The 16,838-nt window shown below is 35.7% G+C and overlaps 2 non-coding genes across 2 annotated transcripts; both read left to right on the top strand.

Moving 5' to 3' along the window:
- The first annotated feature begins 2,730 nt into the window (after window positions 1–2,730).
- On the top strand, window positions 2,731–2,928 carry LOC122044783. The gene has a single exon (XR_006129787.1). It is a non-coding gene; the product is annotated as a U2 spliceosomal RNA (small nuclear RNA).
- Window positions 2,929–15,654: 12,726 nt separating this feature from the next.
- Window positions 15,655–15,852, top strand: LOC122044582. The gene has a single exon (XR_006129615.1). It is a non-coding gene; the product is annotated as a U2 spliceosomal RNA (small nuclear RNA).
- Window positions 15,853–16,838: the final 986 nt, after the last annotated feature.

Consider the following 16,838-nt stretch of genomic DNA (forward strand, 5'->3'; position numbering starts at 1 on the left):
TTCACCATTTCTTTTCTCTTCCTCCAAAGATAACTTTCCATAGTTGATTCCTTTCCTTTCCTCATCCACACTCTTGAGTAAACATAGCATTAGAGTTCGAATCCTGGGGGAGGCAAAAATCCACTCACCAGGGGTGGAAAGTCCTAGTGAATAACGACACGGTCAAGGGTCGTCGGTTGACGACATGAGAGGTCGCCAAATGGGCCGACGACATAAGGGCCGACGGTCGATGACCCGAGGGTCGCCAAATGGGCCGCCAAATGGGCCAAGAGGGCCGGGTCGTTACACTTCTAGCTCACATCACCACTATTTATGCAAAACACGAACCCTGACTGTGATCGATAATCATCCTGGTCGGTCTGGAAGCTGGCATCACTGTAACCCTTTACAACTATCTTGTCATCGCCTCCATATATCAAGAAATATTCTTTGGTCTTTCTCAAGTACTTAAGAATATTCTTGACCGCTATCCAGTGACTTTCAGTTGGATCTGGCTAGTATCTGCTCGTCATGCTCAAAGCATATGAGACATCAGGATGAGTACATAGCATGGCGTACATGATAGATCCTATGGCTGAAGCATAAGGGATCTGATCCATGCGGTCTATCTCCTCTCTAGAAGAGGGACTTTGAGTTTTCGAAAGACTCACGCCATGTGACATCGGCAGAAATCCCTTCTTGGAGTTCTGCATGGCAAACCGTAATAGTACCTTGCAAATATATATACTCTGACTTAGGCCAAGCACTCTCTTAGATCTATCTCTATAAATATGTATGCTTAGAATGCGAGATTCTTCACCTAAGTCCTTCATTGAGAAACAAGTCCCTAGCCAAGTCTTGACAGACTGCAGCAAAGGGATGTCTTTCCCAATGAGTAGTATGTCATCCACATACAATATAAGGAAGACAACTGTGCTCCCAACAACCTTCTTGTAGACACAAGGTTCATCTTCATTCTTGATGAAACCAAACTGTTTTATTGCATCATCGAATCGCTTGCTCTTTACAACTCTTTAATACAAAGACATCCCTTGCATAAAATGAAACCAAACTATAAATAGCCCGAAATCAAAGACAAACACCTTTCTTGATCTTTACAACTCTATTAATACAAACACTTGCATAAAATGGAATTAAGAAATAAAAAGAAATAAGAGGTAGATTGTTTACTTGATTTGTAATCAGGGGATTGCTAATCCAAGATGTTGAAAGTCCACTAAAGTCTCCTTCAAGCGGAGAAGCCTCTTACAGCAGTCAAAGCTCACAATTACAAAGCTAAATCCATTTGGAATCGTTTATAAGTGTTGCTCTTAGCTTCTGGGATCAGGGTTGTATTTATAGCCCTGATCGGGGTACCTAGAAGGGTTCGAGGCTCCTGGATATAGATAGAATTTTATCCACATCGTATCGGCTCGTGACAGCGCGTGTTTCGATAACTTTTTTGCTCCAGGCACTCGGAACTCGGACGGTACCGATGTGGCCCCTACTGGGCGAGGCACCCCAGGGGCACCTAGGTGATCTAGGCACTCGGACCAAAGTTAACTTCTTGTTGACTTTTTAGTCCAGTCTCTCACTCCGTCTATGATCGCTTGGGTGATTTCAACCATCTGGAATAGAGCTCACTAGACCCATTTTCCTGCCTTCTCGAGTAACCTTCTGCTCTGACTTCTCGTCCCTCGGAAACACCGCGCGCTTCCTTCTCGTCCACCAGCATACTCTTCTGCAGCACCTCGTTCCTTAGATTCATTGAGCCCATCGACTCTCTCCCGTGCTGTCCTTCTCGCTAGCTGCATCTTTCTCTTGACCTCCTGTGCTCCTTAGTTCCTATACACTTAGATAGAAGACATCAAAATAGCAACAGGGCCTAACTTTGACTTGGTTGATCACATCAAAACTACCACAGGGTACTTTTAATCTCCCCCTTTTTGATGTAGTCAATCCTAAGTTAAGTTAGGGTAAATCAAAAACAAATAATAGAGAAATATCAAGTACATATTTTGCATGTTTTGATTTATTCCGATAGAAAAAATGCAACTAACCAAACATTGCTTTTAAGAGTGATATCCATGCTCATACTCATTCTCATTCCACAATACAATGATTCCCATTCCGATTCCTATTCCTAGGGAAGAACCAAACGCCCCCTTAATGTCTACTTCTCCCCCTTTGACCATATTAAAAATAGGGGCAAGAATAAAATGACCTGGAAATAAATTTGAAAACAAAGTCTAAGGGATAAAAATATAGTGACAAAAAAATCATTAAGTTTTAATTTCGAAAATCTGGATTTTTGTAATAATTTTTGGGAAAAATAATTTTAGAATTAAATTTTTTTTGAAAATTTTGACAACATGGAAGCAGAAATATCCAGAGCTACAAATTTTCTTTTCACAAGTTATGGACTTCATAGACCATACCTTAACTGGCTCCAGAATAAAATCTCAAGCAACAAGACTCCCCTTTCTTTTCCGTGGCCAAGGAGGAGACATGAGAAAGATCACGGTTTGCAGCGTACTCTCGCCTCTTCTTAAAAAGAAACTCTAATGGTCATTTAGACCAGGTGGAGTTGTACTCTCGCCTCTATTTACAAAAAAAAAAAAACTGTAATGACCTTTTATACTAGATGGAGTTTACATGTTAGGGTTTAGAATTTAGTCCCATATCATTTGTTTTTGATTAACGGAGTGGAACTAGTGCTATAAAAGAAGAGGCTATGGCACTTTCTCATTCATACCTTTCTCGGCCTTTTGGCTAAGATCAAGTGTAGTATCTGTTCTTATCAGTTTAATATCTGATATATGGACCATTCGTTCACTATGATATTAAATTAATTTTTGTTTTGGGGAAGGATCATTACAATAGCTTACTATTGGATCCTTTGCGTGTCATCCCTGTGTTGCACTATTGCAGGGGTTCGGCGCACCCGACCTAGATAAATTAAAATTTTATATTAAATTAAGTTTATTTTAAAATTATTAATTATCGTTCATGAAATTAAATCTTAAAATGTTATATATTTAAAAATAAATATAAAACGCATAAAAATAATTGAATTTTTTTTATTTTTTTACATAAAAATAAATATAAAACACATAAAACTCCGCCCATGATGACCGGTCATGGCCGGTCCCAAGCCCGGATAAAGGAGGAGGGTTGCGTTAGGTTGCCAGCCAGCGTCAAACTATGGCAAATATTTCATGAATGAATCCATTAAACTATTGTGCTAATGCTAGGTTGTTCCCCGGAAGGAACGCGTTGCAGGGTCCGACTGTAACGTCTCAGCAAGGACCGCTACATCTCCAGAACTCGGGTGTAGTGATAAATATGCAAGAGTTCGCGTTACAGGGTCTGACTGTAATGTCTCAGCAAGGACCGCTACATCTCCATGAGAACTTGGGTGTAGTGTTAAATAGGCAAGAGTTCTCACACAATAGGTTAGATAAGAACAAATATGATAGGAAAACTAATAATCTAAGATTTGGAACATGGAACATAGGAACTCTCACTGGTAAATCAATGGAGGTAGTAGATATGATGATTAGAAGAAAAATTAATATTTTGTGTGTACAAGATACAAAATGGATAGGTGAGAAGGCAAAGATGATAGAGAACTCGAGTTTTAAGTTATGGTACATTGGAAAGAGTAAAACAAGAAATGGAGTGGGCATTATTGTAGATAGTTTGTTAAAGGATGAAGTTGTAGGAGTAGTTAGAAAAGGGGATAGAATTATAGCCCATAAGATAATAGTGACGAAAGAAACTATGAACATAATTAGTGTATATGCACCACAAGTAGGATTAGATGAAGCTACCAAATTAAGGTTTTGGGAGGACTTAGATGAAATATTACAAAATATTCCACCAAATGAAATGATTTTAATAGGAGGTGATCTAAATGGGCATATCGGAGTGAAAAATGAGGAATATGAGAGAGTACATGGGAGCTATGAGTTTGGAACGAGGAATGAGGAAGGGAAAACTATATTAGATTTTGCGATAGCATATGACCTTATATTAGCTAATACGTTTTTTAAGAAAAGAGAAGAACACTTAGTCACATTCAAAAGTGGGAATAATAAATCGCAAATTGACTTTCTTATGGTTAGGAAGAAGGATAGAAAGATTTGTAAAGATTGCAAAGTCATCCCTGGAGAAAGCTTAACTACCCAACATAGGGTAGTAGTGTTGGATATACGCCTTAAACATAGTATCAATAGAAAGAAAATATATACAATTCCTAGAATTTAGTGGTGGAAGTTAAAGGATGGGAAGCAACATATATTTAAGGAGAAGATAGAAGTACAAGCATTAGGTGAAATATATGATGACTCTAATACAACATGGGATAAGATGGTATCAAAGTTAAAAATAGTAGCTAAGAGTGTCCTCGGTGAGTCAAAGGGACATGCACCGCTAAGTAAAGAATCTTGGTGGTGGAATGAGAAAGTACAAGAGAAAGTGAAGGAAAAACGAATAGCTTATAAGGAATTATATATTTGTAAAAATGAGGAAAACTTAAAAAAATATACAATAGCCAAGAAAGAAGCTAAGAAAGTGGTGAGTGAAGCAAAAAATGAAACTTTTGAACGGTTATATCAAAAATTGGATACAAAAGAAGGGGAAAGAGACATTTATAGAATAGCTAAAGTGAGAGAAAGAAAAACAAGAGATCTTAGTCAAATAAAATGTATTAAAGATGAATGTAATAGGGTATTAGTAAGTGATGGAGAAATAAATGAGCGGTGGAAGAGGTATGTTCATCAACTTTTTAATGAAGCTTTAGGAGACCAACTTAACTTGGGTAATTTAATTAGGTCAAATGAGCATCGAAATTTTAATTTTTATCGTAGAATTCAAACTTCAGAAGTAAAACAAACTTTAAATGAGATGCACAATGGAAAAGCCGTTGGACCAGATGATATTCCGATAGAGGTGTGAAAGTGCTTAGGGAAACAAGGTATTGAATGGCTTATAAAATTATTTAACATGATATTGAAAACGAAAAAAATGCCTGATCAATGGAGGATAAGTACTCTAGTTCTCTTATATAAGAATAAGGGAGACGTACAAAATTGTGCAAACTATAGGGGTATTAAACTAATGAGTCATACTATGAAACTTTGGGAAAAAGTAATAGAAAAAAGATTAAGGAAGGAGACCATAGTGACAGAAAATCAATTTGGGTTTATGCTTGGAAGGTCGACAATAGAAGCTATACATCTTCTTAGACAATTAATTGAAAAATATCGGGAGCAAAAACAAGATCTACACATGGTATTCATTGACTTAGAAAAAGCGTATGATAGAGTCCCAAGAGAAATTATATGGTGAATTTTAGAAAAGAGAGGTGTTAGCGTAACATATATTGAACTAATTAAGGATATGTACGAGGATGTAACGACCAGAGTAAAGACTTCAGGCGGAGTAACTGAAGCATTTCCAATAAAGATAGGGTTACATCAAGGATCAGCTCTAAGTCCCTATCTTTTTACACTAATTATGGATGAACTCACTGCGCACATTCAAGACACAGTACCGTGGTGCATGTTGTTTGCAGATGATATTATTTTGGTAGATGAGACACGTGAAGGAGTAAATGCTAAGCTGAAATCTTGGAGGGAAACACTAGAAGGGAAAGGTTTTAAGCTTAGTAGATTAAAGACAGAATATATGAAATTTAAGTTTAGCAATATTAGAAGTAATGAAACAATTGTTAAAATAGGAGAAGACGAGTTGCCTGGAACCGAGCGATTTAAATATTTAGGATCATTTTTACAAAATGATGGAGGGATTGAGAGAGATGTCTTACATAGAATGCAATTAGGATGGGTGAAATGGAGGGGAACATCGAGTGTTTTATGTGACCGTAAAGTACCTCTTAAACTTAAAGGTAAGTTCTATAAAACCGCAGTTAGACCTGCTATGTTATATGGAGCTGAATGTTGGGCTATGACTCGAGTACACGAGCAGAAGATGAGAGTTGCAGAGATGAGGATGTTAAGGTGGATGTGTGGACATACAAAGATGGACAAAATAAGAAATGAGAGCATTAGAGAGAAAGTTGGAGTTGCATCTATTGAGGGAAAACTCCGAGAGACACGTTTAAGATGGTACGGACATGTACTTAGACGACCAATAAATGCTCCAGTTAGACGATGTGAAACTATAATAAATATGCATATCAAACGAGGAAGAGGAAGACCAAAAAAGACTTGGTTAGCAACAATAAAACAAGATAAAATTTATTTAAATATAGATGATGATATAATAGGAGATAGAGCTCAATGGTGTATAAGGATTCATACAGCCGACCCCACCTAGTGGGAAAAGGCTTGGTTGTTGTTGTTGTATTTAATTACTAATTTTCAATTAATGAATAAGAAATTTTAAAATTAGAATTGAATAAATTGATGTTTTCTTAGATGAAATTTTGAAATAATTTAATTAAAATTTTAAATTTTATTAGGTTATTCAATTTAATCCAAATAACTTAATTAGTGTGGTTTTTTTTTTAATTTGGTAAGAAAAAATAATTTTACTCCGCCCAAGAAAGATAAATCATTTACCAAACAACTTTCTAATAGGGAGGACATTTAATCCATAGGGAATAAAACACGTAAAACACTTGTATCATCCGAATACCAATTTGGCTACATCGTGGGGGTAGAGTTTGATTCAAGTTAGGCTTGAGGTTGGTTCGTTTAAATGTTATCAAGTTCTCAATTGAATTGTTATCAAGTATTCAACTTTCGTTGACTAATCCTGGGATGGTCAATCCAGCCATAAAAATTTTCCACCAGTCCATCAATCCAATGTTCTTAGATCAATCGTCCATTAGAGAAAATCCATCCTTTAATTCACCGAGGTTTAAACTCGATCCTTGAATATTTGGGAAACTAAAAAAGTGCCCTACCGTGGTATTATTACACAAGAACAACCTTATTTATTGTTTGAAACTTGTTCAATTATTTATTAAATTTAATTATTTTATTTTATTTTATTTATTTAACATGTTTATAAAAAAGTTATTGATCATCATTATTCACCAATATAATTGTTCAAATTTATTCGTAAGTTATTGAAGCATGTCCAATTAATTATAATTTTGTTGTATTGAACTAACATAAATAATTCCTTATTAAATTGAACACCAAACTTATTTTTGAACAACTGGTTCATTTACCGCCCTATCCAGTATGCTTGGGATATGCAACGAGGGTGCAATGATAGGGACCATTTGGGATGTGTACCGAGAGCACAATGTTGTTACCATCTCGATGATCTTGAACCAACTCCAGACCAATGCTTTGGATAAATAGGCTCGCTCAGTCAAAGTGATAAGTGGATCACCAAAAGAACATGCCAAATGAAAGACCATGGGAAAACCCTAACCCTACGGTCTACGGAGGGCTCGAACTATAGGAGAATAACTCGAGGGGTGATTAGCTTGCGGGTTAGATTAAGAAACATGTTAAGGCGCTTTCATACCAGGAAGCAACAGAGTTGGGAAAGTCGCCAACAAAGTTATTTAAATATATTTTGCAATGGGAGAAGGAAGCACGATGGCCAAAGTAAGATTGACTTTCCACATCTCTTCCCTCCAGGCCATTTCAGGTAGATATAAAAGAAACAAAACGAGTTCAATAGGATGAACCCAACATATCAAATGAGAGCCACCAAAACCTCAAGAGTAAGATGCATGAATTGAGACTTCCTCCTCAAAATATTTGACAGTACGATTGATCATGTCTGAAAATTGAAAAGAGGGCATGCTGGCAATGGTGACTTGGTTATTGATTGGAATAAGACTTTTTACTATGAGAAAAAGTTTTCCTTTGATCTCGCACACACTAAAACAAGCAAAAAAAAACGTTAGTGCCCATAAACCAGGGAAAGTCTTTAGCGATAGCCCTCTGACGCTAATGACACAAAGCCTCTGCGAGTGGCGGCCATGAACACAACAACCGGCCAAATCAGAGACAACTCCGTGGGTGTCCCTCAAGGCCTACGACATCGGCAATTGGGGAAGTTCGCGACATGGACGCTATCTTTGTTAGAGTGTATACTAAAAGCATAGCTTTCTGTAAACATTTATTTTTGAAATAAAGAATCACATTGGTCAAATGTCTATATTTATATGCTAAGTGTAGTTGTTCAATTAATTTATATTGTAGATAACATGGTGTGTGGTGTCACACACAGAAGATCATGTTATCAGCTCCTTATAAATTATAAATAGTAGCTCGCGACTAAGATGGATAGGAACAAACCATTGGAATAGTCATAGTGTAATTTGGTATTAGTTTATCTTGACTATAAAATTACACTAGTATACTCTGAGTGCATTGAGCAGAACTATTTGAGGTAGTTTTTTTTATACTGACTATATAAAAGAACAATATGTAATGACCCAAATTTCCTCATTTTGAGCTCCAAAAATAATTCAAAAATATTTTGAAATGCTATAGAAAAATTCTAGAGATTTTTAGGAATTTATAGAGTATTTTTATGTAATTTTTGGAGGTCGTTTGGTATTTTTACAAAACGAAAGAAGTTTTGACAAAAATACATCCAAGTCGAGGTTTGAACCGGAAACCTCGGGTTAAGCAAAGATTCGTTTAACCAACAGACCAGCCGCGGGTTCCTTAATAAAATCCGAATCAAATAGTATTTAAGCTATAATTAAAACCGAAATATCTTAGGTTTAAAAAGGTTGCATAAAAATGACCGAGCCAAAGCTCGACCCGGCGACCTAGGGTTTTGGCGAAAACGCACATAACCAGCTGTGCCAGCAAGTTTTTGTTAATTAAGGAAAGAGATGAATATATTTAAGCAGTAGTTAGATAATAAGAACCCTAGAGATAAAAGAGAACTTAGGTTTATTTTCTCCCAACCCAAATTCCTCTTCTCTCATGCTCGTGACGGCGCACGACGGTCTTGGGCAGAAACGCAGCGAGGTTAGGATTTCTTCTCCGGCACCGGCCAAGGGGTGTTTTCGTGAGATCCTCACACGTTCGTGGCCATCTTGTCGAGGGGAGCACGCGGACGCGAGGAAACGCCGGATTTGGAGCTCACCCGAAACCTAGAACCTCTCTTTCTCGGTTGTAAGTCCAAGAAAACGAAGGTGAGTTGCTACTCACCTGCAGTAGGATAGCTCCGAGGTTTACCTTTTATTCCTTTCCTTGTTCCCGAAAGTTTTGAACAAACGAATTCAGAATTTCAGATTTCAAGTCGAGGTTGTTTTGCATCATGTCTCGTATTGCTGTGTTTTCGTGCTTTTGATTGGATTCTATGCTACTTAGTTTCATGCTTTGTGATACTGTAATGCAGTGAATTTTGGGTGTTTCAGTGCTAGCATGAGTATTTTGCCGTGGCTCGATTTTGTATCCCTGAACAGAATAGGTTGATTCAACTTCCATGCTAAGTTAACCTGTTGATTGGTGTTGATTTAGGAATGGTATTTGTTTAGTGTTCCAGTAGCAAACCCTTTACTGGTTGCGATGGTTTCTTTGCCGGGGTACTGAACAGGGAATTAGTAGAGGTTTCGGCTGGTTCTATTTGATACTTGCTGTTATGAATCTTAATGCAGATTTGTTTAGATTCGGAAGAAATGTTAAGTTGTTGCCATGAATTACAAAGAAGAACATGAATGGTTTATTTAGTGTAAGGCTAAGTTGTAGCTCATCTTGGCACAAATGTAATAGATATGGATATACATCTAATTACTAGTTAATACGAATATAAAAGCATAAGGGAAAGGTCCACATTGTTGGTGAATAAGCCGTAGGTTACCTTGGTTTTAGTTTAGTTCCTAAAGTGTGTAATTTAAATGTTCTGCAGATTTCTTTTGGTTAAACTCTAAAACAGATTTATGTTAAGCTTGATTTCCGTGCGATAATAGTTTCCTTTGTATATTGTAATGCACAGATTTATGAGGTATCCGATTTAAAATTAGTCAGGTAGCAATTGGTCTTAGGTGTAAAATATTCAGGCTTTGAGATCTTGTTTCCTTGTTTAGTGATAATGCTAAGGTTGTTCAAGTATAGAGTGAGGAGGTTAAGACATGATCGAGTACAGTTTATATGTATTAAAATCTTCAGGTTTGAGTGACAGTGCCATAATTTCATCAAGATTATTTATGTCGAATAGAGATTTGTCTTCTTTAGCCAGTATTAGCTAGTTTTCTTTAAAGTTTATAGTGCATATTTGGTTAAGTTTACAAGTGCAGATTTTATAAGTTTAGTATGCAGTTTTCTGTTAATTTAATATGCAGAATTAAGCCTAAGTTGGTATTAGATTTTATAAAGCCATTATTATTGAACCTCTAAGGGCAGGTCTTATAGAAGTTAAAGCTTCAACAAGTTCAGTTCTTTTGGTGCTATAAGGTGGCATGTACAACCCGTAATCTAAGCACCTAGGATTAGTTTTTCCTTGCAAATCAGTGAGCTTGAATGGTCTAATTTAATGTATGCAAATCTTTGATTTCCTTGTTATTGAACAACATGTATAGTTAGATGCAATCCCTTATGTTCACAGCAAGTCTTAACGAATTGAACTTGTTTTATGCAACTCTAGCATCTATATGTACATATAGTATTCTACTTAATCCTTTTAAGGATTTATGAGAAGTTATAAGTAAAGTAAAGACCAAGGTCTGAAGAAGAAAAGATAAATATTTTAAAGTATAAGAAGTATAAGTTTTATAGAGTTTCAAGTTCTAACCAGTTAGACCCTTTTGTTATCAATTGTTGTAATAAATTTAATAGGTGAGAAGTATGTGATTGATTTAGATATGCAAGTAGTAACTTCAGAGTAGAAGTTTAGTTTAGAAGATGAGAAAAGAGATAAGGATTCAAAGTTGGTAAACATGTTTTTGTAAGTTTAAAGAATCCAGAAAGTTTAAAGTCTGAAAAGAGAAGATTTTAAAATGTTTTACTCTAAGGTTCAGATGACAATTGTGAAAGTCTTATAGTTGCTAGGGAAGATTATAAGGAATCAAGGTAGTTTTATAACAATTTAGTACAATTAAAGGATGATTTATCACGCATGGTAGGAATTAAGGTTTCAGAAGAGAAGACTGCAAGATGTACCCCATTTCTAATGGAATATAACTCCATTTGGGAATTAGCTGCAAGATTTAGAAATCCTCACGTTGAAGTGAAGTTCTTGTGTGAAGCAAAAGGATTTAAGTTCTTATATGCCTTGTTAACTGAAATAGCAATGAACTGTTATAAAATTAGTTTCCGGGTTTTAGTAGTTAGCTGTGATTTAGAGAAGTATACAGATTTGATGTTTAGATATGCTACTTTCATTCAAGTATGCAGATTTTAGATAAGCTTAGAATGCAGATTTTTATTAAGCTTATATGCAGATTTTTTTTGTTAAGCTTAGTATGCAGATTTTAGATAAGCTTAGTATGTAGATTTTAGATAAGCTTAATATGCAGATTTTAGTTAAGCTTAATATGCATATTTCTGTTTAAACTTGTATGCAGATTTTGTTTAAGCATTGTAGTATTAGAATTTGTTTAAACATTTTAGTTTTGTAAGAAGCATTCTTTTATAAGAAAAGTATAAGAAAGATTAAGAAAAGAAAGAAAAGGCCAAGGCCTTAAGTAAATCCCAAAGTCAAGATTTTAGGGATTTTAGCACACAAGGTGCTTATTAATATGCCAAGACATTTAAAGAAGAAGTAAATAAGATAATAATTATTTTACTTTTAAAGGGCATGTACCGGACACAAGGTCCAAGGGATGGGCTCCAAGTTGCCCCTAGGCACAAGGCCTAGAAGTATCTTAGTAGTTTCGGGATTAGCTACCTCGATTCTTATTAAGAATGCGCGCAAAGTGGTACAATGCCGGGCCCAAGAGAAGTTGATTATTATTTTTAAGTACTAAAGAATGAGTTTTAAGCAAGTGAAATAAAAGAATCAGCTTAGAACAAGTAAAACAAGTTTCGCTTTGTTTTAAAGATCAGTAAGTTTAGCTTCCTTTTATGCTAGCAGCTTTTACATGTTTAGTTTTCTTACATGTTATTGATTTGCTAGTTGATGAGCATGTTTAGCTATACATGTTAGCTTTTCAGTTAGTTGATTCCTTTGCTATTTATGAGCATGAGTATCTTTACATGTTAGCATTCAGTTTTAGCATGTTTTTATTTATATACATGCATATCGTGATTTTGTGAGTTAGATAGCGCTCACTAAGCATTTTGCTTATAGATACTACTTTCCTCCTACTGCAAATAAAGGAAAAGGAAAGCTAAAGTATAAGAAGGAAGGCGACGAGGAGATGCTGTGACGGTGTGTGATGCCAGGACTATGGAGAGATCATGAGTTTGCTAAGGAAACTGTCAAGACTCCTTTTGAGTTTTCTTTCAGTTATTAAGTTGATAGAGATTGTATTAGTTGTTTCCTTTGTCTATGTTGATTAATTGAGTCTATTCCGCATTGTTAGTTGAGTTATTTCCTATTGTTGGAGCTATATAGTTTTCTATTGCTAGAATAGTTTCTTTTAGTGTCGTGTTATTATTTCTGCGTGGTTGTGAAAAATATGTTCCAGCCGCCTGTGGCTGTGTATATAGTGTTTGTATCCCAGTTTGGGGTCACCGGTACAGGGGAGACTCTGCCGAAATTTTTCGGTAGGGTTTTCCTAGAGATTTTTAATAAACCGGTTAAGTAGAGTAGTAGATAAGTAACGGTCACTCTTAGAGAGTAGTAGTAGTAGTAAGAAGGGTGGTCGTTACACAATACCTCTGTTACTATGAAAGTGTGTACTCTTAATCATGATATAATAACAAGCACATATACTTAATATTTATTTCTTTAATTTATCAAAGGGTGTCATTTAGTTCGTTGAATCAATAGGCCCGATAAGTTGGGAAATGATATTATTTATATGGTGTGTTGTCGATTATAGAATGAAACTGTGTCCTTGAAATCTAGGTTGATGATGCCCTCTTGAGGAGCTCATAAGGAGTGTCATGTAAACTCTGCAGGTGGACTTAGTCCGGCATGACAATGAAGTTGAGTGGTACTACTCTTGGAGCTAGATATTAATTAAGTGAGTCGTCAGTAACTCATTTAATTGGTGGACATTCTATATCTTAAACACAGGGAGACTAACACACTCATGATAAGAAGGAGCCCATATAGTAATATGGGATTGGTGCAGTAGTTCAATAATAATTCTTTAGTGGTATGAGTTATTATTGATGAACTTGAGTTGGGTGTTCGGGGCGAACACTGGAAGTTTAAGTTCATCGGGAGACCAAAACCAATTCCTCCTCTCGGCCCTTGTCCTAGCCTCTTATTTATAAAGTCTTATACCCACCTAAACCCAACTTCTTACCCACCTTAAGGTGGCCGGCCAAGCCTAGCTTGGAGCCCAAGATAGGGCCGACCAAACCATGGTTAGATGGGATAAAGTGGTGGCCGACCCTTGCTTTGAACCCAAGCTAAGGTGGTCGGCCACAATTAAAATAAAAGGGATTTTAATTTTTAAAAATTTTTCCTTATGTGGAAGCCATGATTTAAAAGAAAGTTTTAAAATTAAAATTTTTCTTTTATAGTTTCTACAAATGATTAAGAGAAAGGTTTGATATCTTTCCTTATTTGTAGTTAAAAGGAGGATTTTAATTTTGAAGAAAACTTTCCTTTTTGAAATCATCCACATGTTTTAATAGAGGGATTTTAATTTATAAAAGTTTCCTTTTATAACCAACCATGAAGGGAATTTTTAAAAGAGAAATTTTTATTTTCAAAAATTTCTGGAAATAAATTAGGAATATAAAAGAGAGGGTAGAGGTGCCTCACCTAACAATACATCTATTATTCCTCTCCTCTCTTCCCTGGTGGTGGCCATCCCTAATCCTTCCTCTCCTCCTTTTCTTCTTCTTTGGTGGCCGACGGCATCAATCCCTTGGAGCTTGGTTAGTGGCCAGATTTAGCTTGGAGAAGAATTAGAGAAAGGAGGCTTTGTTTCTTAGCATCCCTTGGAGCTTGGTTGGTGGCCAAAGTTCTTCATCTCAAGGAGATTGTTCGTGGCTGAAACCTGTAAGGAGAAGAAGGAGGCTTGGGTGGATTCTCCTCTCGGTAGATCGTCACCCACACGACGTCCGAGATAAGAAGAGGAATACGATAGAAGATCGTGAGATCTATAAGCTACAAAAGGTATAACTAGTTATTAGTTTCTGCATCATAACTAGTTTATTCTTTTATTTAGATCTTGAAATATCAAACACAAGAGGCTAATGATGCTAGGCTATCAAATTTATATATCAATTTTGTGTTTCTTTTGTTTATCGATTTTGTGATTCGATTGTTCTTAATGGTTAAACCCAGGGTTACTATAAGGAGATTAAATATTGAATTTCGTTGAAAGGCTTTGTCTAGGAAGTGGTGGATGATCCCATACCCAAGAAGGCCTAGTGTCTCGCCATGTTTAACCTGGAAGTGGATCTTTGAAATAAATATTTAATCAAATTTGTAACATAGGTGGATTTGGATAAATAATGTTAAGCATCGTTTGCGATCCAAGTCTAAACCTATAAGAACAGATAAGTTGAATTTGGAATCAATAATCTTAAGTTCTTTTTGCGATTCCAAATTTAATTTCTAAAGAACACAGTAGGTTGTTAGGAAAGGTACAGGACTAGTACAAAATTTTTGTACAGGAGAACCAATACGATATTCCTAGTAGCAACCAACAATCTTTCCATGTGTTGGCAGCAGACAACAAAATCGATCAGAGTGACAGCAAACAAGAGCAAAGTGGAAGGGGTAACAATTTTAAACAGGAGATTTGTCATGCATTTATAACTAACTATGTGCTCTGATACCATTGTTGATACTCTAAATGCATGAATCAAAATGAATTAAAATGGTAAACACTTACAATGATCTCTCCAGATCTACAATCGACGACGATTGGACTTTTAATCGGAAGAGCAATCATAGGATTGGACAGCTCTCCATAATCCACGAACCAAATCCCACCATCTCAGATGTTCTTCTCACTCTCACATTATCTCTTTCTCCACACCGTGAATCGCCCACCATGGTCCTTAGACGCACCCCTTATAAAGGTAAATAGCCCAAGGATATAATGGACTTTTCCATTAAGAGTAGTGGGGAACGTGGGCATATTCCCACGTTCCCATTTCCTATAGGATCGACATATGAAGCCGACTAGTGATGAGCCGAGCGAATCGGGGGATCAAACCCACAGACAGCTTCGACGAATAATTTGATTAGCTTACGAGGGAACGAGTCGGAGAGAGTATAACCAACAGAGGAGAGGCCCTGCTCGTCGACACAGCTGCAGCGGCGAAGCAACAGACCTTAACTGCCTCCAGAACAAAATCGCATGCAATAAGATTCTCCTTTCTTTTCCGCGATCAAGTAGAAGGAGACGTGAGAAAGATCACGGTTTGTTGTGTACTCTCGCCTCTTCTTAAAAAAAAACTCTAATGGCCATTTAGACTAGGTGGAGTTGTACTCTCGCCTCTATTTACAAACAAAAAAAAACTGTAATGACCTTTTATACTAGATGGAGTTTAGAGTTTAGGGTTTAAAATTTAGTTCCATATCGTTTGTTTTTGATTGACAGAGTGGAACTAGTGCTATAAAAGAAGAGGCTATGACACTTTCTTATTCATACCTTTCTCGGCCTTTTGGCTAAGATCAAGTGTAGTATCTGTTCTTATCAGTTTAATATCTGATACGTGGACCATTGGTTCACTATGATATTAAATTAATTTTTATTTTGGGGAGGGATCATTACAGTAGCTTGCTATTGGATCCTTCGCGTGTCATCCCTATGTTGCACTATTGCAGGGGTTTGGCGCACCCGACCAAGTTAAATTAAAATTTTAAATTAAATTAAGTTTAATTTTAAATTATTAATTACAGTCTATGAAATTAAATCTTAAAATGTTATATATTTAAAAATAAACACAAAACACATAAAAATAATTGAATTTTTTTACTAATTTAATTATTATTTTTCAGTTAATGAATAAGAAATTTTAAAATTAGAATTGAATAAATTGATGTTTTCTTAGATGAAATTTGGAAATAATTTAATTAAAATTTTAAATTTTATTAAGTTATTTAATTTAATCGAAATAAGTTAATTAGTGTGGTTTATTTTCTTAATTTGGTAAGAAAAATGGATTTTACTCCACCCAAGAAAGATAAAACACATACCAAACAACTTTCTAATAGGGAGGACATTTAATCCTTAGGGAATAAAACACGTAAAACACCTGTATCACCTGAATACCAATTTGGCTACACCGTGGGGGTAGAGTTTGGTTTAAGTTTGGCTTGAGGTTGGTTCGTTTAAATGTTATCAAGTTCTCAATTGAATTGGTATCAAGTACTCAACTTTCGCTGACTAATCCTGGGATGGTCAATCCAGCCATAAAAATTTTCCACAGGTCCATCAATCCAATGTTCTTAGATCAATTGTCCATTAGGGAAAATTCATCCGTTAATTCACCGAGATTTAAACTCGATCCTTAAATATTTGGGAAACTAAAAAAGTGCCCTATCGTGGTTCTATTACACAAGAACAACCTTATTTATTGTTTGAAACTTATTCAATTATTTATTAAATTTAATTATTTGATTTGATTTGATTTGATTTTATTTATTTAACATGTTTATAAACAAGTTATTGACGATCATTATTCACCAATATACTTGTTCAAATTTATTCATAAGTTTTTGAAGGATGTCCAATTAATTAAAATTGTGTTGTATTGAACGCACATAAATAATTTCATATTAAATTGAACACCAAACTTATTTTTGAACCATTGGTTCATTTACCGCCT

Source organism: Zingiber officinale, chromosome 2A (assembly GCF_018446385.1).
Source record: "Zingiber officinale cultivar Zhangliang chromosome 2A, Zo_v1.1, whole genome shotgun sequence".
NCBI lineage: Eukaryota > Viridiplantae > Streptophyta > Magnoliopsida > Zingiberales > Zingiberaceae > Zingiber > Zingiber officinale.